The 21,557-nt window shown below is 39.5% G+C and overlaps 1 long non-coding RNA gene across 3 annotated transcripts in view; it reads left to right on the top strand.

Moving 5' to 3' along the window:
* LOC132670165 (uncharacterized) overlaps window positions 1–20,561 on the top strand; it is a 76,298-nt gene extending 55,737 nt beyond the window's left edge. Inside the window, exons 3-6 of one of the 3 annotated variants that reach the window (XR_009606478.2) lie at window positions 6,725–6,832; window positions 16,827–16,941; window positions 17,332–17,437; window positions 19,138–20,561. This is a non-coding gene — a long non-coding RNA (uncharacterized LOC132670165). Of the gene's footprint in view, window positions 1–6,724; window positions 6,833–16,826; window positions 17,438–19,137 lie in introns of all 3 variants that reach the window. The other 2 variants (XR_009606482.2, XR_013555999.1) reach the window with 2 other exon arrangements.
* The last annotated feature ends 996 nt before the right edge of the window (window positions 20,562–21,557 follow it).

The raw sequence follows: 21,557 nt of genomic DNA, 5'->3' as shown, positions 1-21,557 counted from the left end.
ATGTGCACTCGAGAAGAAAGTATATTCTGTTGCTTTGGGATGCAGAGTTCTAAATATATCTGTCAAGTCCATCTGATCCAATGTATCATTCAGGGCCCTTGTTTCTTTATTGACTGTGTGTCTAGATGATCTATCCATTTCTGTAAGTGGGGTGTTAAAGTCCCCTGCAATGACCACATTCTTATCAATAAGGTTGCTTATGTTTATGAGTAATTGTTTTATATATCTGGGGGCTCGGGTATTTGGCGCATAGACATTTATAATAGTTAGCTCTTCCTGGTGGATAGACCCTGTGATTATTATATAATGCCCTTCTTCATCTCTTGTTACAGCCTTTAATTTAAAGTCTAGTTTGTCTGATATAAGTATGGCTACTCCAGCTTTCTTTTGGCTTCCAGGAGCATGATAGATAGTTCTCCATCCCCTCACTCTCAATCTAAAGGTGTCCTCAGATCTAAAATGAGTCTCTTGTAGACAGCAAATAGATGGGTCTTGTTTTTTTATCCATTCTGATACCCTATGTCTTTTAGTTGGCGCATTTAATCCATTTACATTCAGTGTTATTATAGAAAGATATGGGTTTAGAGTCATTGTGATGTCTGTATGTTTTATGCTTGTAGTGATGTCTCTGGTACTTTGTCTCACAGGATCCCCCTTAGGATCTCTTGTAGGGCTGGTTTCGTGGTGACAAATTCCTTCAGTTTTTGTTTGTTTGGGAAGACCTTTATCTCTCCTTCTAGTCTAAATGACAGACTTGCTGGATAAAGGATTCTCGGCTGCATATTTTTTCTGTTTAGCACACTGTAGATATCGTGCCAAGCCTTTCTGGCCTGCCAAGTTTCAAAGGAGAGATCAGTCACGAGTCTTATAGGTCTCCCTTTATATGTGAGGGCACGTTTATCCCTTGCTGCTTTCAGAATTTTCTCTTTATCCTTGTATTTTGCCAGTTTCACTATGATATGTCGTGCAGAAGATCGATTCAAGTTACGTCTGAAGGGAGTTCTCTGTGCCTCTTGGATTTCAATGCCTTTTTCCTTCCCCAGTTCAGGGAAGTTCTCAGCTATGATTTCTTCAAGTACCCCTTCAGCACCTTTCCCTCTCTCTTCCTCCTCTGGGATACCAATTATGCGTATATTATTTTTTTTTAGTGTATCACTTAGTTCTCTAATTTTCCCCTCATACTCCTGGATTTTTTTATCCCTCTTTCTTTCAGCTTCCTCTTTCTCCATAACTTTATCTTCTAGTTCACCTATTCTCTCCTCTGCCTCTTCAAGCCGAGCCATCGTGGTTTCCATTTTGTTTTGCATTTCGTTTAAAGCATTTTTCAGCTCCTCGTGACTGTTCCTTAGTCCCTCGATCTTTGTGGCAAGAGATTCTCTGCTGTCCTGTATACTGTTTTCAAGCCCAGCGATTAATTTTATGACTATTATTCTAAATTCACTTTCTGTTATATTATTTAAATCCTTTTTGATCAGTTCATTAGCTGTTGTTATTTCCTGGAGATTCTTCTGAGGGGAATTCTTCCGTTTGGTCATTTTGGAGAGTCCCTGGTGTGGTGAGGACCTGAAGGGCACTTCCCCTGTGCTGTGGTGTATAACTGGAGTTAGTGGGCGGGGCCGCAGTCCGACCCGATGTCTGCCCCCAGCCCACTGCTGAGGCCACAGTCAGACTGGTGTGTGCCTTCTCTTCCCCTCTCCTAGGGGCGGGATTCACTGTGGGGTGGCGTGGCCCGTCTGGGCTACTTGCACACTGCCAGGCTTGTGTTGCTGGGGATCTGGCGTATTAGCTGGGGTGGGTAGGCAAGGTGCATGGGGGCTGGAGGGGCAGGCTTAGCTCGCTTCTCCTTAGGTGATCCACTTCAGGAGGGGCCCTGTGGCAGCGGGAGGGAGTCAGATCCGCTGCCGGAGGTTTGGCTCCGCAGAAGCACAGACTTGGGTGTTTGCGCGGAGCGAGCAAGTTCCCTGGCAGGAACTGGTTCCCTTTGGGATTTTGGCTGGGGGATGGGTGGGGGAGATGGCGCTGGCGCCTTTGTTCCCTGCCAAGCTGAGCTCTGCCGTCCGGGGGCTCAGCAGCTCTCCCTCCCTTTGTCCTCCAGCCTTCCCGCTTTCCGAGCAGAGCTGTTAACTTATGACCTCCCAGATGCTAAGTCGCGCTTGCTCTCGGAACACAGTCCGTCCGGCCCCTCCGCTTTTGCCAGCCAGACTCGGGGGCTCTGCTTGGCCGGCGAGCCGCCCCTCCGCCCCGGCTCCCTCCCGCCAGTCCGTGGAGCGCGCACCGCCTCGCCGCCCTTCCTACCCTCTTCCGTGGGCCTCTAGTCTGCGCTTGACTCCGGAGACTCCCTTCTGCTAATCCTCTGGCGGTTTTCTGGGTTCTTTAGGCAGGTGTAGGTGGAATCTAAGTGATCGGCAGGGCGCGCTGTGAGCCCCGCGTCCTCCTACGCCGCAATCTTCCGGAACCGATACTTAACTTTAAAAAAAAAAAAAAAAGTTCAGAATAATATGTGTGTGTGTGTGTGTGTGTGTGTGTGTGTGTGTGTGTATGCCCTTAAGTTGGCACAGATCCATCCAATCTCTTATAGTAACCAGTCTTATACTGGCATTTATGTTTTTAACAAGAAATAATCCATCATTTAGCCAGAACAGACATTGTTAGCCAATCACTGATGCATGCTGTTCAGCTGATTCTGGTTTTAGAGCCCTCTTGGATAGGAGACTCCAGAGTCACCAATTTGTCAGAGCTGGTACCTAAGGGGAAACCTCTTTATCATCCCTGGAGAAACTCACCCATCTTGACTTTACTCTGTGTCTGAAATGTGGTCATGAATTTACTCAGGTTAATGCCACAGGGAATTTATGGGTTATTTTATTTAAGTTTTAATTTTTAAGTGTATTTATTTTGAAAGAGAGAGAAAGCAAGCAGAGGAGGGGCAGAGAAGGGGAGAGATAGAATCCCAAGCAGACTCCTCACTACTAATGCAGAGCCCAATGAGGGGCTTAATCTCACAAATTGGGAGATTCTGACCTGAGCTGAAAACAAGAGTCAGACACTTAATTGACTGAGCCACCCAGTCACCTCTATTAATTTATTATTTTAGAGAGAGAGAGAGAGAGAGTGCATGGACAAAGGAGAGAGGCAGAGGGAGAGAGAGAGAGAGAGAGAGGGAGGGAGGGAGGGAGGGAGGGAGAGAGAGAGAGAGAGAGAGAGAGAGAGAGAGAGAGAGAGAATATTAAGCAGGCTCCACACTCAGGGCGGAGCCCATCGTGGCAATCAATCCCACCATTCTGGGATCATGACCTGAGCCAAAACCAAGAGTCAGACACTCAACTGACTGAACCTCTCAGATGTCCTGAGAACTTATGTTTTTAAGCATACTTTCATTAGAAATAGAACTCTATGTGCTACTTCTTTCAGCAGGTTACTTTTCTTGATTAACCTTTAAGAATAATAATAGCCAATAATCATGGGAAGGAAAAAGTCATGTTCTATATTCTCTATGGCATGCATGTTTTTTTCCATTCTTCTATGCTCTGGAACTTTCTCTTTTTCTTTTTCTCCCTGAACAAAATAAATAATAATAATAATAATAATAATAATAATAATCACTGTTTTAAAATAATATGTATCATTTTACAATTCTCTGCACAACAGTTTGAGATGTTATAAGTTTAACAAAAAGTGAGATGTGTTTTGAAGTTCTTTCTAGTCATGAATTAATGATATTGTTTATCTCAACACCACAAGAAATCCAATAGATCTTGAGGTGAAAGACAAAGCTTTCCTATGGGAAGGCAGATGACTGACACCTCAGAAGAGTATAGGAAATTAAAAATTTCACAGACAAAATTGGCAACTTGTTTTAAAGCTTCAATGTTAATTCCCTTGCAAGTGAGTCACAGGAAAGTGACTGAAGCCTGAAAGTGACAAAGACTGAAATATCATATGTAAAACACAAACCAAAATCACTTTTGGTGACTCACCTTCCTAAACAGCACCAATGTATCTTAGACCAGTCCTCCCTCAAACTGTGGTTTATGTTTTTGTTGGAAGAGGTCATTGAGAGGATATGACCTGTTGTCTGGACCAGGGCCATGGGAGGCTCCTCCCCCCACCCCTGCCCCTGGAAAGAACACTCTGTCCACCGTTTCTACAGCAAGAAGTGTTTAGGTGCAGCCTTGAGAGGGCAATGTATTGTGGAGACCATCTGGACCAGCTCTGTGACAACCCAGGTAAGGCCTTCATATAAACTTCTAAGATTCTGGCAGGTGGGTGAGGAAACCTATCATCCTGCAGCTGCTCTCACAAGCCTCATAAAAATTCAAACATTTGTTAGTTCCCTTGCTTATTAAACCAGCCATTTACACAGGAATCTGGAGTGGCCGACCTCTTCCACCTTGCCCTCTGTGGATGGGGGCCAGTTACAAACAAAAGGCTTTGCAATCAAACCGGTCTGAACTCAAATTCTGTCCTGGTATCCAATTAACTGGTAATCTGAAACAAGTCACTTTGTTTCTCTGAGGTCCTTTCTCCTCATTTATAAGAGGGAAAATGTGACATTGTCCAAATTAGTCCTTGCCCCAGAGCTTCCAGATAAAATACAAGACACCTAGTTAAATTTGAATTTTAGATGAACATCCGATACTTTTTTAATGCTTCATAGTTACACTAAAAGATTATTTGGTGCTTATCTGAATCCAAGTGTATCTGGGAATCCTGTATTTTTATTTACTAAATCTGGCAACCCAATTTTTTCTTACTATTGTCTTTCTTAGCAACCTGCAGTTTTCTTTCACAGCAATTGCATTGCAGTGTTGATTATTTATTTAACATATCTCTGTTCCACTGTACTATAAAGCTCCAAAGGGCAGAATCTCATTTATTTCTCTCCTACACACCTAGCAATAAGCACAGTGTCCAGCACAAGAGGTGATAAAAGCAGTCCGGAAGAGTAGAATTAATGAATGCATAGATACTTACATGGAGGGAGGTATGAGTTTGAGTCCCAAAGTTTATAAAATGCAATGTTACTTATTATAATTTATCTCTAAAATTAGTACTTGGACTATCTAATCCTTTATCTGAAGTAAAAATTCTTTGTTTACATGCTTTATAAAAAGCAATGGCTCGTTAGGACTTTCAGTGCAATAATTCCTAAGATTCTGAAATAGGGGCACCTGGGTGTCTCTGTGGGTTGAGCATCCGACTTCGGCTCAGATCACGATCTCACAGTTAGTGAGTTCAAGACCCACATCAGGCTCACTGCTGTCAGCGCAAAGCCTGGATCCTCTGTTCCCCTCTCTGCCCCTTCCCCACTTGCACTCTCTCAAAAATAAATAAACATTTAAAAAATAAAAAATAAAATTCTGAAACAGTTAGACACAGCCATAATGATAGATACGGTTATTTGGCCAACTACCAGATACTAGATATTTTAATTACATTACCTCTAGTCCGTGGATAGCCTTTCAATATACGTATTAGATACATTTTGAGAAGAGAAAATTCAAATTCAAATGTTTGTCCCAGATCACAGAGACAGGGAAGTGACTATAGTTTGTTTTAGTCAACCTCCATTTGACCTTGTAAAGCTCAAATGAACATTTCTCAGACCTCCTTCAAGCTAGGGTTCTAGATGTGAATCAGCTTCCACTGATTACATACACTTGTGCATGATTTGAGCAGGGGCAGTGAGACAGAGGCAAACTTCTTGTGGCTCTCGGCTTTGGTTGCTGGCAAGTAAAACCACGACAATGTGAGATTTTGAGCCTCTAGGATGCTGGGAAGAGCTGTAGTGGCGGTGCTCAAAGAGTCTGCTGGCTTCCAGCACAGCACTGCAAGACAGCATCAAAAGCAGAGCTCTCCTACAGGAGCAGCTCCTTATAGCTCTCGGAGTCACTCCAGGGTACAGCCTACAACCCGTTTCTCTAGCCTCTCTAACAATTTTGTGAGCCCTTATGCCCCTACATTAAACTCCCTCATGCTTTAGATACCCACAGTGGATTCTGTTTCCTGCCCCGAACCCTGGTGGATACAGCAAGCAGTCAACAGACTTCAAATTTTATTCCAAATTTGGTTCTAACTCTTGCTTTTTCCTCCATACTGTGCTGTATATAATTTTTTATTTTTCAAAGAAAATGTTTTTTTAAACGTTTATTTTTAAGAGATAATCTGTTCTTTCCTTCTATAAGTCGATAGGAAAGTCTATTGTACAGATAGGTTCTCAAAAGGATTGTAATAAAAAGCCTGACTCCATTTTTGGATCTTCAATTGCTTAAAAGCTTGTAAACCTCCCCCATTCCCTTCTCCTTCTGGCCCCGTCTGGTGAAGCTCACGCTAAAGCCTCAGATGCTACCTTCCTCTGGTTTTGGCAGGAAGTTCAGATCTCTAGCAGGACTCCTTACCCTGGCCCTCCACTTCTAACTGCCTTGAAAAGCCAAGCTGGTCTCCTTTCTTTGTTCTCTCAAGCCATTTTGAACCAGTCTGGGGTCCCACCCTGAACTCTCGAGAAAGTCCCATTATGTCAGAAATAAACTTTTTCATACCATCTTGGTGTATACGTGGCATTGTCATCTTGCCACCCAAACCAAATTTTGGATGGGGGCCCACCCTGCTTTCACAAAGCGACCACAGCAATGGTTCTTAGTATTTATCTTAGTTCAGATTGCCATGACAAATTATCACACCCTGGATCGCTAAAATGACAGAAATTTATGTCTCACCATTGTAGAGGCTGAGAAGTCCAAGATCAAGGCGATGGCTAATCTTGTGTCTGGTGAAGGCCGTCTTCTTGGTTTACAGTGGACATCTGCTTGCTGCGTTTTCACATGAGAGAGAGGTAAGAGAATATCTCTCTTGTGTCCCTCTTATAAGAGCACTAATTCTATTCCTGATGACCCCACCCTCATGACCTAATCACTTCCCAGAGGTCCCACCTCCAAATACCTTCACATTAGAGATTAGGACTTTGACACATGGATTTTGGAAGAGAGGGTGCCCAAACATTCAGTCTAGAGCAGTGTTATAACATGCCTAAAGATATATATATATAGATATAGATAGATAGAGATATAGATAGATATAGATACATTTTTTTGAGAGAGAGAGAGAGAGAAGAGAATGCACAGGGGAGGGATAGAGGGAGAGGGAGAGAGAGAGAGACAGAGAGAGACACAGAGAGAGACAGAGAGACAGAGAGAGAATCCCAAGCAAGCTCCACACCCAGGGCAGAGCCTGACGTAGGGCTCAATCTCAAGATGGTGAGGTCGGGGCGCCTGGGTGGCTCAGCCGGTTGGGCGGCCGACTTCGGCTCAGGTCATGATCTCACAGTCCGTGAGTTCAAGCCCCAAGTCAGGCTCTGGGCTGATGGCTCAGAGCCTGGAGCCTGCTTCGGATTCTGTGTCTCCCTCTCTCTCTGACCCTCCCCCCGTTCATGCTCTGTCTCTCTCTGTCTCTCTCTGTCTCAAAAATAAATAAACGCTAAAAAAAAATACTTTAAAAAAAAAAAAAAAAGATGGTGAGGTCATGACCTGCCCCAAAATCAAGAGTTGGACACTTAACCGATTGAGCCACCCAGGCACCCCACTCCTAGAAAAATACTTTAAGTAGCAAAAAAGGAAGAAAGAAACAAAAATAAAAAAGAAAGAATATGTGATCTAACTAGAGGTAAAATTGATACAGAGAGAAAATTTCTTGAGGACAAAACAGCTTTATTTGAAGAACCCTTACCTACAAACATATTATGTGAAATATCTATGCATTGAAAACTTTTATGTGAAATCCAATTGTGATTCATTCTAATAGCTTCAATAGAAATGCAATTATTTCCAACATCCAAGCATTTTCAGAAACAGCCATTGTGTTAAAGAGCAGTTTTAATGCACAAGCAATATGAGGTTGTTAAATATTTTAACTACTGCATGAGTGACTAAGAATTAATATTTCAGGATTAAAATTCATTGATTATTGAATTTCTGCTATCAAGTCATTATAAATCAATGATGAATGTGATTTCCATGGGACATCTTTTAGTTAATAACTTGATAAATCTAACAGCCTAAACAGGGGCAAAAATCACACTTAGTATTTCAAAGTGGCTTTGAAAGAAGACAGCATTTCTCCATTGGAGTGCTATTTGTGTTTCAACAAAATGAAACAAAATCACAAAATTTTAAACCTAGGCAGACAACTTGAAACTTGATCTGTAAGCCCTTAACTACAAAAGAGAAAACGATTCATACAAGTCAGGAGTCCAGCAGTCTATGAGTGAAAAGACTGGGCCTATACGGGCACCAGATCTTACAACAATTGGCTCAAAGCTCTTACCCATTAAATACCTCTGTAGAAATTCTGACGGGTAGCAAACAGGATACTAGAAAACATATTTTTGGAATGTTTTAATATAATGTCTATTAGATAAATCCATTTGTCCTAGTTAGAAAAAAATTTTGCTCACATACACTCACTAGCTTGTAAACAGGATTGCTGTTAGCTATATAGCATCTTCGTGCAAGTAGAAAAAGACATCCCCTCTGGGTAGATGTAGCAGGGTGCAAATGAGCCATATTGTCCGCACCCAGGAACCCCACAGTGGGTGCCTTTGTGCACCATACACAGTGCCTCTCATACTCAGTGACCCAGATTATGCAATCAGTCTTTCTCTCTCCACTGTGTGTGAATGTGTGCATTGCTCACTCTTTCCTCAAATCTCCCCCTAACTCTCCTTCCCACTCTCCATCTTTTCTGCATCATTTTTAGTTTACTATAACAGTGTTTGCGTTTTCAATTTAAGCTTTTGCTCCATGCAATGTGAGAGGCAATATGCACTGTGGTGATTTGCAACATGAGCTCCAGAACCACTCACACTAGGTTTGATTCCCATGTCTGCCATTTACTAGGTGTGAATTTTGTCAATTTTCTCAACCTTGCCTGGCACTGTTTTCTTTCTTTATTTTTTGTTTTTTAATTTTTTAAATGTTTATTTATTTTTGAGAGAGAGACAGAGTGTGAGTGGGGGAGGAGTAGAGGGGGAGAGAGAGAGAGAGAGAGAGAGAGAGAGAGAGAGAGAGAAGACCCAGAATTCTAAGCAGGCTCCAGGCTCTGAGCTGTCAGCACAGAGCATGACAACCGGGCTCGAACCCATGGATCTGACCACGAGATCATGACCTGAGTCGGAGTTGGACACTTAACCAACTGAGCCACCCAGGTGCCCCTAGCCCTGTTTTCTTACCTACAAACTAGTCTTAATGATATCACTCTCCTTACGGAGTGTTGTGAAGAGTTAACACATGTAAAACATTTTAAACCGTCCCTAATACACAGAAATCTCTACAGAAATGCTTCCTAAGCCTGAATTGCCTATGAAAGTCACAGTAAAAGTCAGATATGATGTTTACTCTATGACATGTGAACATGGCAAACACACTCCTCAGAACTTCATAACCAAGAGTCTGTTCCTGCACTGGCCAGAAGGCAGGCAAATGATCCCCACTAGAATATGAACCATAACGTGTAAAGGGCCACAGGGGGCTGGGGAGGCAGCAGCTTGCTCCAGAGAGGAGGAGTGGGTGTCCTGACACAAGTTTCAAATCATGGGGCCTTGTGAGGAAGTTCAGTGCTTGTGAGCAAGATGGACAATCAGTTCCTATGGTCAGTGCACCCCTCAAAAAAGGTCCACATCCTACTCCCAGACAAGGAACTCCATGGGTTGATTAAGTTACTGTTACTGAGATGAGGAGATTAGCCCACAATATCTGACTGGTCTAAATTTAATCACGAGAGTTCACATAAGTGAACGCAGGAAGCAGAGTGGTTGAAGATGCTGTGGTGCTGGCTTTGAAGATGGAGGAGGAAGGCCACTAGTTAAGGAATGTGGTGATCTCTAGAAACTGGAAAAGGTGAGGAAGCAGATTCATTCCAAGAGTCCACATGGAAAGAATTCAGCCTTTTTAATACAGTAAAACCTTGGTTTGTGAGCAGAACTTGTTCCAGAAACATGCTTGTAAGACAAAGCACTTGTATATCAATGTGAATTTCCCATAAGAGATAATGGAAACTCAGATGATTCATTCCACAATTCAAAAATATTCATATAAAAATGATGACAATACTATAATAATAATATAGAATAACAAAGAAAATACAAAATATAAAGAAAAACAAATTAACCTGCACTTATCTTTGAAAACCTTGTGGCTGGTGTGAGGGAGACAAGAGAGAGGAGGGTTATTGTGTAGGACCATTTTCTTTTTTTTTCTTTTTTTTTTTTTTAGGACCATTTTCATTATCACTAACAGAATCACTGCTATTTATTGGCTCAGTGGAATCTTTTTTTTTTTTTTCATGCAACTTTAACCAAGAACCTATCCAAAGACACTTAACTTTTGCTTCCTTTGGAGGATTTCATGCAAATGTGACATTGCATTGGTGATCACTTACAATCTGGCAAGCCAGAGAGAGAGAGAGAGAGAGAGAGAGAGGGGAACCATCAGTTCATTTGTGATCAGGTGACATCTGGCATCACGTACTACTCATATTGCAAGATGTGGCTCATTTATCAGGTTAAAATTTATTAGAAATGTTTTCTCATCTTGAGGACACTTGAAGAACAAGTTACTTGCAATCCAGGGTTTTACTGTACCTTGATTTTTTCTCCATGAGGCATGCATTGCATTTCCAACATACTGAACTGTAGGATAATAAATTTATGTTGCTTTAAGTCAGTAATTTGCTGCAGCATCGATTAGAAATTAGTAGAGCTTCCCAGTGATTCTATGTCTTGTGATTTTTTTTCTGTTCTACCAAGAAGCACAGTTAAGTACCATCGCTATACATGGCTACCGTGAAGATGCAAGCACATCAAGATGTCAGATTGTGTGACGCCATTGGTATTTGTCCAGCCAGCACTTCTGCCATTGATACACATCTGCTTTCTGGTCCCCTATCCTAAACAATCCAAGAAAAGATTTGGTCTCATTTTCCAAATTTGGTTGAAATTTACTTCTACATGTTTTCTGTGAGATATTTGAATTCTTAGGTTATTTTTCTCACACTGTAGAAAAAATGTTCTGCCTCCTACTCGTAGAAGAAGACGACATATTTTGAAATCAAGGGAGTTCTTCCCTTAACTCTGTAGTCATTCAAGGGCAAGGTTACCCGGAAGAGAAATTGCCCTTACCTTGTACTAGGTGTCTGTGCTGACTGTTTCAGATGCTGTCGAGGATTTCTAAATCAACTTTCTTCCCATCCCTCTGTTAATCTTGTCCCAATAGTTTAGTGAACTAAATTAATCTCTTAGCTCAGTTCTCACCCCAACATAACAAGATGTTTGGTACTGAAGATACATTGTCATTGCCCCTTACTCTTCATGTATAGGTCTGTCTTTACCCAATTTCCTGAACTCTGAGCTACACAGCAGGTGAGTGATCAATGACCACCACCTTGTCCTCTAACCAAGCATTTCCTGACCTACATGTTTTCAACTTCTGAAACTCAAGGCTCTTTCAAAGGAGTAAAGAGACTATGACCCTGAGAAATGCACACAGAGACCCTCACCCAAGAGCAAACCCAAGGTTTCTCCCTTATACATAGTGAATGTTAGCTACTACATGATGATTTTATTCAATTCAATCCAACAAGCATTAATTGAGACCTTACTCTGGGCAAAGAATAGTAATTAAGTCACACATGGCATTAGGGAAACTGCTGACATTTGTGTTGATGATAGATACTAAAGAATTAACAAAATTAGAAGGGAAAACCTAAAAAAAAATGCTGTGGTGATATAAGAGTAATACTAATTACAGTAATTTATGGGAACTGCTTATCACTAATGCCTAATTACTATGCAGCAAAATCATGAGGATGCATGCCATTAAATGTGTGTATGAGGGACTTTGGTGTGTGTTGTGTTAGATTAGATTAGAACAATGAAATATAAACATGCATGCTCAGTCCTCATAATGTGTTACTATGCAGTAATTTGTCATCTGTTCACAATTTTTAAAAAGTTAGAGAGAAATGCTTAGCCTATGAATAATATAACTTGGTTCTTTTATACCAGGGAAGCTATAAATTGATTAGTGCACTTGATTTTCTAAATGAGTTCCCTATTGTTGCCATCAAGAATTGTAGTGTGTTTTTTTTTTTCCTCCCAGGCTTTCTTATAAATAATTTTTCTTTTCCAGCATTTGATTCTAGAATAAATGCAACTCTGAGAAGTTTGTTATCTTGATAATCTGCAGAAAGAATGAGATAGATAGAATGAGTCTGATCAAGTCTGTGTGGTCAAACCAATCCATCAAGCTGTTTGCAGATTACTTATCAATCACACAAGAGTACCAGGTCCCAATTACTTCAAGTTCAGTTAAATTGATGTTCACCATTGATGTTCTATCATCTCTCAATGCCTTTTCTCATTTAAAATCCATGCTATCCATTAATATGGGCTCACGGAGTTTGATTTTGCAGGTTGTGCCATGTACATAAGTTTCCCATATGTAGGAGCTGAAATCCAGCTAAAGCGCCACAGTCTAAAATCTGAGCCATGGTCCAGGGCGTTATCAAGATTTTCTAATCATACACAGGCAATGTGTAGCTGGTAGTCACCCTGCTTTTAAACCACCCTCGTGTCAATTTCACCATCATTTTCTGAACTCCTGAAACTCACCCACCTATGCATGAGCTTCCAGTCCAGACTCTGAATTTCCACTGTGTAGCACAGTGCCTGACACATGATAGATCTCTAATAATTTTTGACAGTCTTGTGACATCGAGGGCTGCCCTCTATTTCTAAACCCTTTTATGCCAGAAGTTTTCATTGAATTTTCAGGGTGGCCCATAAATGTCACGTTGTGCATGGTTCAACCATGTTAACAATAATGCCATCTTGCTCTGTTACTTTAACTTCCAGTCCACCACTTGCTCCATGATTACTGATGGTAACTTCACATCTATGTTAATGATCCTTAAAATGCCAACCTCACATACCCTCAACTTCCTGAACATCCTCAAGTTCATTTCATTTGGTTTACTTTACCTTGAGTCTTGTCATTATTTGAAATTTCTCCACCTCCAAGATCCAAAAGTCTGAATCTCCCTACTTTGACCATGCCTTTCATTTCTCCACTTCATCTGCTCACTCACTGTGTGGTATATGTTCTTTCCTCACCAGGTTACCTCTTTATCTCTATGACGCATGTGGCTCTTTTCCAAATTCATTTGCCTTCATACCAGGTTTTGGTCAGTTACTCCATTCACTGTTACAATACTCACTTGAATGTTCATATCATTTATTTATATTGCCTTAAATTATATCAAACCCCAAATAGATTGCACTACCCACATTCTGCACTCATACTTGCAGGCAGCCAAGCATTAGTGGCAACAATTCCACGGCCAGGTGTGTTGAGTCAACTTCCATCCATCTTCAGTTAGGTTTTTGGTTCTGCTGCTCAGAAAAACATTCACAACATTGTACCAAGAGGACATACCTAAAATTTGTGTCTCCATTTCTTTATCCATACAATGAGGATAATAATGTGTATAAATATAACATATAATCAAATAATATAAATTAGCTAAGCCAGTGTTTTCTACCTGTTAGCATGTCAGGGTGTTAATAAGCATTTGTTAATAGAAATTAACCCCAAATAAACCTAACAATTATAGATGCTTCCTGACAAGTAGGCTTTTGACTCACCAAAATATTACTGCAGCACTCAGAAAATTTCTGTAATAATTATGAATGGGTGGGCAGCAGACACATGGATTGAGACTTCAGAAGAGTTTAGAGAATCTACAAAAGTATAAAAAAGATAGACTACAATGACAAAGGGGTCTTATATTCTTCACTTTCTGCATTAGTTGTGCATTTCTATATTCCTTGCCATTAAATGAAGCTTTATGCCTAGTAGAAACTTTTCATTAATCACATTACCATGTTGTTGCAACAAATATGCATCTAGTATCTTCTCCCATCTCTCTCTCAAAATGGCATTCTATCTGCCCTTTTTACTCTCAATTTTTAAAGAAAGATAAGAAACTTTTTTTCAAGCCTAGAACTTTGGGTTGTTTTTATCTAAATTTCTTCTTTTACCAGAATGTCAGTGCCCTGCATCCTTATTTTTTTCTTCTCTGTTGGATCCTTTGTATGAGGCTACAGATTTTTCATCATTTAATATTTTAAACTTTATATGTATCATGAAATCCTCAACTGGTGATTATCAACCTGCACACAAGAGCTACTTTCTCTGTGAAGATATTTTTATTTCCAAATTGACAGTAATAATTCCATCCCTTGAAATAATATATCAATCCCTCTAAAACTTCAACCACAGATAACTACAAAACAAGATATAACATGAGATCTCTGGGGCGCCTGGATGGCTCAGTTGGTTAAGCATTCAACTCTGGCTTGGGTCATGATCTCCTTGTTCATGAGTTCCAGCCAGGTGTTGGGCGCTGTGCTGACAGCTCAGAGCCTGGAGCCTGCTCCGGATTCTGCCCCTCCCCCACTCAAGCTCGCGGGTGCGGGCGTGCACGTTTTCTCTCTCTCTCTCTCTCTCTCTCTCTCTCTCTCTCTCTCTCTCTCTCAAAAATAAATAAATATTAAGAAAAAAATTTAACATGAAATTTTCACAGTAGTTGAAGCTTCCTTGTAAAAGGATCTATGGTTACTGACTTTGATAATTGCAAGTAGTAGATGCCCAAGGAAATTGTTGTATCAATTAACTTTCAATCACACTTAACAACAACAAAAAAAGAGTAGGTGGTTTTGATTAGATAATGACAGCTACTCCAAAGGTTTTCCATTTCCCCCTACTGAGCTGAGCCACTGTTTTGGGTCCTGAGAAAAAGCAAAGACAAACCCAAGTGTTTATGTCCATCTGCAGGAAAAACCTGTTTCTCTTTCCATTCCTCTCCACTGCCAATACTTCACTCTGACATAAGATGTGTGCAGTCATAATGTGGGAACTTTTCTGTACATATGTTTTATTTCAATTACAATCTCATCAGAGTATAAAAGCACCAAAGCATCAAAGTATAAATCAAAAGCCAAAATTTAGAGCATGAATTATCAAGATTTAAGATGTTACCCCAGCTCTATTTAGAGGCAAATGCACAGCTGTAAATGCTTTTATTTTTAAGGAAGAAGTAAATTAAGTATGTCACATGAGCAGTTCTGAGAAGAATAACAAAGAATTTAGTAAAAAGAGAAGGAATTTATCAAATATTGGCATACAAGTAAATGCATTAGGAAACTACAAACAGTATAGCCAAAATATTTATCTCAGACTTGTTTCCTTAAAAAAACCCCAAAACACAGATAAACCACTCTCTGGCCTAATGAAGATAAAAGAGTGCAAACACAAAAACAATAACAATAAAAAATTAAAAATTAGGGATAATTTTAATTTTTTTATGTTTATTTATTTTTTGAGACAGAGAGAGAAAGAGAGAGAGAAGGAGGTAGTGTGAGTGGGGGAGGGACAGACAGACACACAGAATCTGAAGCAGGATCTCAGCACAGAGCCCTACGTGGAGCTTGAACTCATGAACCACAAGATCATGACCTGAGCTGAAGTCAAATGCTTAACTGACTGAGCCACGCAGGTGCCCCAGGAATGATTTTAAAAGATAAGGTGACTATTTTAAATCACACACAAAATACATGTGTATTTACTAGAGAAGTACTTAGAATGGTGGAAACATGGCAGCAATTTAAATTTCACTAGGAGGGAACTGACCATTTAATATTGGTATTTTTATGTAATAGATTTTATTCAATGTTATGCAACTATTCAACAGAGTTACACAGATACAGTTTTACTTGTTCACAGGATTTATATAAATGTTATGTAACAAAATGTTAGCTTTTTATCTCTGGGTAGTGGTATTACCTCTTAGTGAAATTATGGAAATTATTAAAAGAAATAACATGTTCATTTTTTATATTCAACAATTTCATTCCAACACTTTCTATGTGTCAGACACAATGCCAGGTAGTTAAAGAAAAAAGAAAAACCAATGCTTTCACTTTCTGATTATCTACTTTTTGAATTAAACATTAATCACAGCACCACATAAATGAAGTACAATGAGTATAAAAGGTATATGCAGTGTAGTTTGGGAACATGTAACAAGTACCTAACAATTTGGCACGTAATAAATGCTCAATCCAGGTGTGTTGGTCTTTCTTCCTCTTTCTGATACCAACTTACTTCTCTTTTTAGGGATTATATTACTTCTCAAAGGAATCCAGAATAGACTCATCACAATTTCCTAAAGTAATTACAAAAAAATAATAAAATCAAGGAATAATAAAACCAATTTCAACTCAGGACATTGGGGAAATCAGGCCCATTGTGTGCTAACGACATCCAATCTCTAAATCCCAACCATGTAGGCTTGCTAAAATTCACAGCTCAGGAGAATGAGTAATGAGATACCTGCCCCTGGTACCTCATTATCAGTCAAAAATAGGTTCAGGCACCAGGCTAATGAAAATGCAAGTATGGCTTACAAATCCACATGAAAGACTGGTTTAGGCTGTTCCTGACCATTCACAGGCCTCTAATGCACTTGTGCCAATATCACTACAAAGGTATAGGTGGTCCCATTGGTCACAGGTAGGACCACTGAGAAGAGTGTATATATGCACCATATCACTCTTCATGATACTTCATAATGCCCTTCACAATACTTACCATTATGTGTAATGACATATGCCTTAGGTGTGCTCCTGTGATTATTTGATTATGCTTTACTCACTTTGTTTTAACTTTCTCCAGAGCATTTTTCACAACTGACTTTTTTTCTTATTTCCTCCACAGCTGAGTGGAAGAAAGAACAGGGAGACAAGATGGCGGCTTCTAGCAAGGAACTCTGTTACTTCTTTGTGAAATCCTGGGGAAAAAAAATGATCCCAAGAGTAGAAAGGTTATACAGGTACTTTAGATTGTGGGTTCTGGAAGACCTAAAGGGTGACATTTAAGCTAAATGGCCATTAGAAGCACCCATACATCCATAGGGAAAGTCAGTTCTTAGCAGTGGAACTAGATCATGGAAAGGCCTGATAGCGGTGAATGGGCTTGACTTCTTGTAGGAACTTAAGAAGCACTATAGAATGGGAGTTCAGATGGTGAAGGGAAAATTGATACTGAGGAAGTTCAAATAAATAGGTAGTACAGAGATCTTGTAGGGTTTTCTAAAGCTGGGAAAGAAATTTATCGTTTGCTTTGTACCAAATATAATGAGAAGCCCTACACTATTTTTCATCAAGGGAATTATGTGGTCTTATTTATATATTTTTTTAATTTTTTAATGTTTATTTTTGAGAGAGACAGAGCACAAAGAAGGGGCAGAGAGAGAGGGGTACAGAGGATCTGAAGTGGGCTCCATGCTGACAGCAGAGAGACCAATGCAAGGCTCAACCTTCCGAGCGGTAAGATCATAACCTCAGCCGAAGTCAGACGCTTAACTGACAGAGCCACCCAGGCAGCCCAAGTCGTATTTATATTTTTAAGAATTACTTTTACTGCTGTACAAAGAATGATTCATGGAAGGGTCCAAGTAGAACTGAGAAAAACAATCAGGAGGTTTTTGTATTTGTCAAGGACAGAGGAAATGGGTTTGGGCCAGCTAGGGTGGTGGTAGCAGAAATGGAAAAAGAAGATGGTTTGAGATATGTTTTATAGGACGAGTGAGCAGTATGTACTGATGACTTGGAGATGAAGGATGTAGACAGATAAATAAAAAATAACACCTAGATTTTGGTCACTGAATACGAATGCTACTGGAGCTTTTTACAGAAAGGTGGAAAAGGAAGGAAAGAAGGAGCTGCTTTGGACGGACAAACCATGAGTTCACTTTTAGTTTGAAATGCCTGGCAGAAAGTCAAGTGATGACATCAAAACATGTGGTGATTTGAAATCTATGGAAATATGATTGCAGTCAGGGCTAAAGGGCCCAGGAAATATTTTGCCTTTTTGAAAAAAATTTCACACATTTTTGCTCTCATCTATTATATTTGTGTTTTATTGCTTAATCCCAGAGAACAGGTGTATCTTCTGTCTTACTTTCATGATCTAGGGAGATGCTTTATTTTAGCCCCTTAATAGAAACATGGGATCATAATCCCCAGTCACTGCACATGATGAACCTTAAAAACCTATTCCTGACTAATAAGGTTCTCAATGACAAAATACCTAAATTGTGACAACCAGTGATATGTATACATATATATACATATGTGTATAATATATATATATATATATATATATATATATATATATATACACACACTTCCTTTTTTAAATGGCACAAAGTGCTCATTCATGGTGACAATGACTCTGACTCACTGGGAATAATTGCTTTAAATATAGGAACATGGCTATTTTAGTTCAACACTTAAAATAAAAAGATGCTAGGAACTTGTGTTTGTAGCTGGCCTCCATCTCCAGTTATCTGAATGATCATAGTCAAGTTATTATAACATTCCAGTTTCTTCTACCATAAAATGAGAGTCCCCAACAAGATAATCTTCAGGTCCCTTCCATTCACAAAATTAAATGTAAAAGAAATCCACAATTCTCCCAGCACCAGGCACCCTTAACTGCACCTCATAAATAATAATAATGTTTCGCAGAGTGTATGGCATGAAGTAAGGATTGTTTGCAAAATGCAATTTAAACAGATCGCGTTTTATGGCTTGCCATTTACCGTAGTAGTAAATAGCAAATAGGCAGTAGTGCCTATGTGTATTTGCTGATCTGTCAGACATTGGAAATAAGGCCAGTGCGTTATCCCCTTATGAACCAGAGCACGCACTCATTCTCTGGGAGAGGCATTAAGTTTTTATTGAAAACGACAAACCACTGCAGCTGGGGTGAGCCACAGAGGGGGCTCCTCCATTACCATTTAACATATGCATACACGTTTTTCAGAGTGAGTGCCAGGGTTTTCTTAGCCTTGTTCTGCCATGTGTTGGAGTCAGCATTCCCATCTATTTCAAAGATTTTAAAGACTACCATTTTCTCATCACATTTTATCTCCCCATGTTGGGCTTCACCAGCTCTAATTATGTGACTTCCTTTCCTTCTGATTCTTTTGGCTCAACGTCTCCAATATGATTTGGTTCCACAGCTTCTTCGACATTCTTTCCAGGCCCCAGGTGGCTATTCCTTCACAGCTAAAATCTGCTAATGCTCTTAAGATAATGTCCTTCACCGTTGGAAATAGAAAAAGAAGAGCAATAATCACTGATTCTCAGTATGAAATCTCTAAACATTGTATGCCTTCTTTCTTTTAAATGCCTTATATCCTTTTTTGTTGTTTAAATGAAGTAAAAAGCACCTGGGTGTTATAGCATTAGCTCTCTTACGCACGCTTGAAATAATCAAAATTTGATGTGATTTATGCAGTTATGGAACTATGAGTTGGGATTGTATCCACAGTATCTTCATCTATTAAATTCATATAATGAACTTACGATTGATACAGTACATTTTCACTCAGTTGCTGAATTACACATTGCCTGAAAATGAGAAACAATTCTCTGAGTTACATTATATAAATTGCAGAAAAATTTATTCATTCTCTTCATACAGATAAGAAATGAACAGGATTTAAGGACTAAGTCTGACCTGGTACAGAGTTTTTACAATTTAGGGGCAGCTGATCAGATGATGGAATTGTTTGCTGATATTTTAATCTGCACCTTAGGAGCACCATGTACAATTCAAAGGATACAACTGGTTAATTTTGTTCAATAAATCCCCAGCACTGTGTAGAATTTAATGTAGAGTTCAACCAAATTTTCATATACCATATATAGAATGGAGCATGTGGTGTTTAGGTTCAGGGGAACCGATAAAGCATTCTGGTTGGTAGATGGTTCTGTTTGTATTTGAGTGAAAATGCTAAGACACTTTCTCTTCATATGTGCATGTACTTGTAGATTAGTACAGGTGTAAAACTCTCCCAAGGTCACATATACACCTTGAAGTTTACTCTGCTGTCTAGTACCATTTTACAAGATGAAATTGCATAACTTACTGTCTTACAATAAAACAGCAGTTGAAGGATGGGAAAAGTGCCATTTACTAGAAACTAATTCTTCTAAGCCCAAATATTCCTGAATATTCTTCTTCTTTTCCCCCAATATTATTAACATGTCAGAGTAAGCATAGTTAACATGTAATTTAGAGCAAAGATTAAATCACAATCATGCTTCGTGACAACAAGATAAACAAGAGAAGATAGGAAGCCTCCTTCCTTTCTTCTATTTATCAACCCACTGATTCCAGTCCACTTGAGAAGTTCCACTCAAGGCCTGTGGTCTCTGCCACTCCAGTCCAAGGGTCACCCCTTCTGCTCCTTTATCATACGTCAAGCACAAGGTTATACTTCCACTGTGACTTTCACAATAATGGAAAGTGAGGCATTGATTGTCTTCTTGAATAGCACTGACATTGATGCTTATGTAGAGAAGGTGCTATATTTTAATATACGGTGCATTCTTGAAATGGTGCTTAATTAATAGTTGAGTGTCTAAAAGAAAACAAATAACCTTGAAGGTTTTAAATTAAGGTTCCATTTTCAGAAAACTAAAACTTTTTACAAATTCCTTATTGAAAATATACAGGCTTCTTGAGTTTGTTGCTATTGTTTTCCTTTAGGTTATCCAATCTCTACAACTTCTTCAAATGTTAACAACTTCAATTTCCATTTGCTATAAATCATACAAACTAATTTTATGTATATTTGGAAAGCTAACTTTTTTAGCTAAATTGAAGTGATACTGAGTATAAAGAGAAATCACTTCTAATATCTGGAAGAAGATATTAAGACTGAAAATATTGCAAGGGGTTACACGTGGATTAAGTCTGGAATTTGTGAGGCTGTGGTTTTGTTTTGTTTTTTGCATAGTCCACAGATAACAAAATGTAATCAGAGGAAAGAGAATGGCAATCTTCTCCAAACAAAAGATTCTCTGGTGACCTATAATCCTATCAATAGGTAGGCAGAACTATGGACTTCCCTTTGCATTTAGATAACTAGAATGATGTTTTGATACAAGTTCTTGTGACTGATCAAGTCACCTGAGGTCTTGAAACCTCAGTTTCATAAAACTGGAAATAATAAATCATTGTTGGGACGCAGTGTTCCATGGGTCTTTCTTATTTCTACATGTCTTATGAATCAAGGTCCTGACAGCATTTTGTTCAAAACTATCTTTTCAAAAATGTCTGCAGAGCAAACAACCTTGGAAGATAGAGACAGAGCCAGGGTAGAAGCACTACCTTTTGCTTTTTAGAATAATAACCATAATGTCTCCCTCCAGGGCAAGAATTTGGAAGATTTGTTTCTAGCTGCTTTCAAGGACTGAGCTTTCCTCAACTTGGGATTCCTGGCTATTAATATAACCCAAGAGTCACTTGGCCCTCATTGCATTGCCCTGTAAGAATCTGGGCTTATAGAACTGGTATAAACACTGACACTGGCTTTTGCTGTTTCTGTAATAAGCAGCTCATTGTCTCTGATTCAAGAGTCTGTATCTTCTA

Source organism: Panthera onca, chromosome B3 (assembly GCF_046562875.1).
Source record: "Panthera onca isolate mPanOnc1 chromosome B3, mPanOnc1 haplotype 2, whole genome shotgun sequence".
Classification (NCBI taxonomy): Eukaryota; Metazoa; Chordata; class Mammalia; order Carnivora; family Felidae; genus Panthera; species Panthera onca.
The sequence above is the reverse complement of the archived record's forward strand: the minus strand, read 5'-3'. Positions and strand labels throughout refer to the sequence as shown.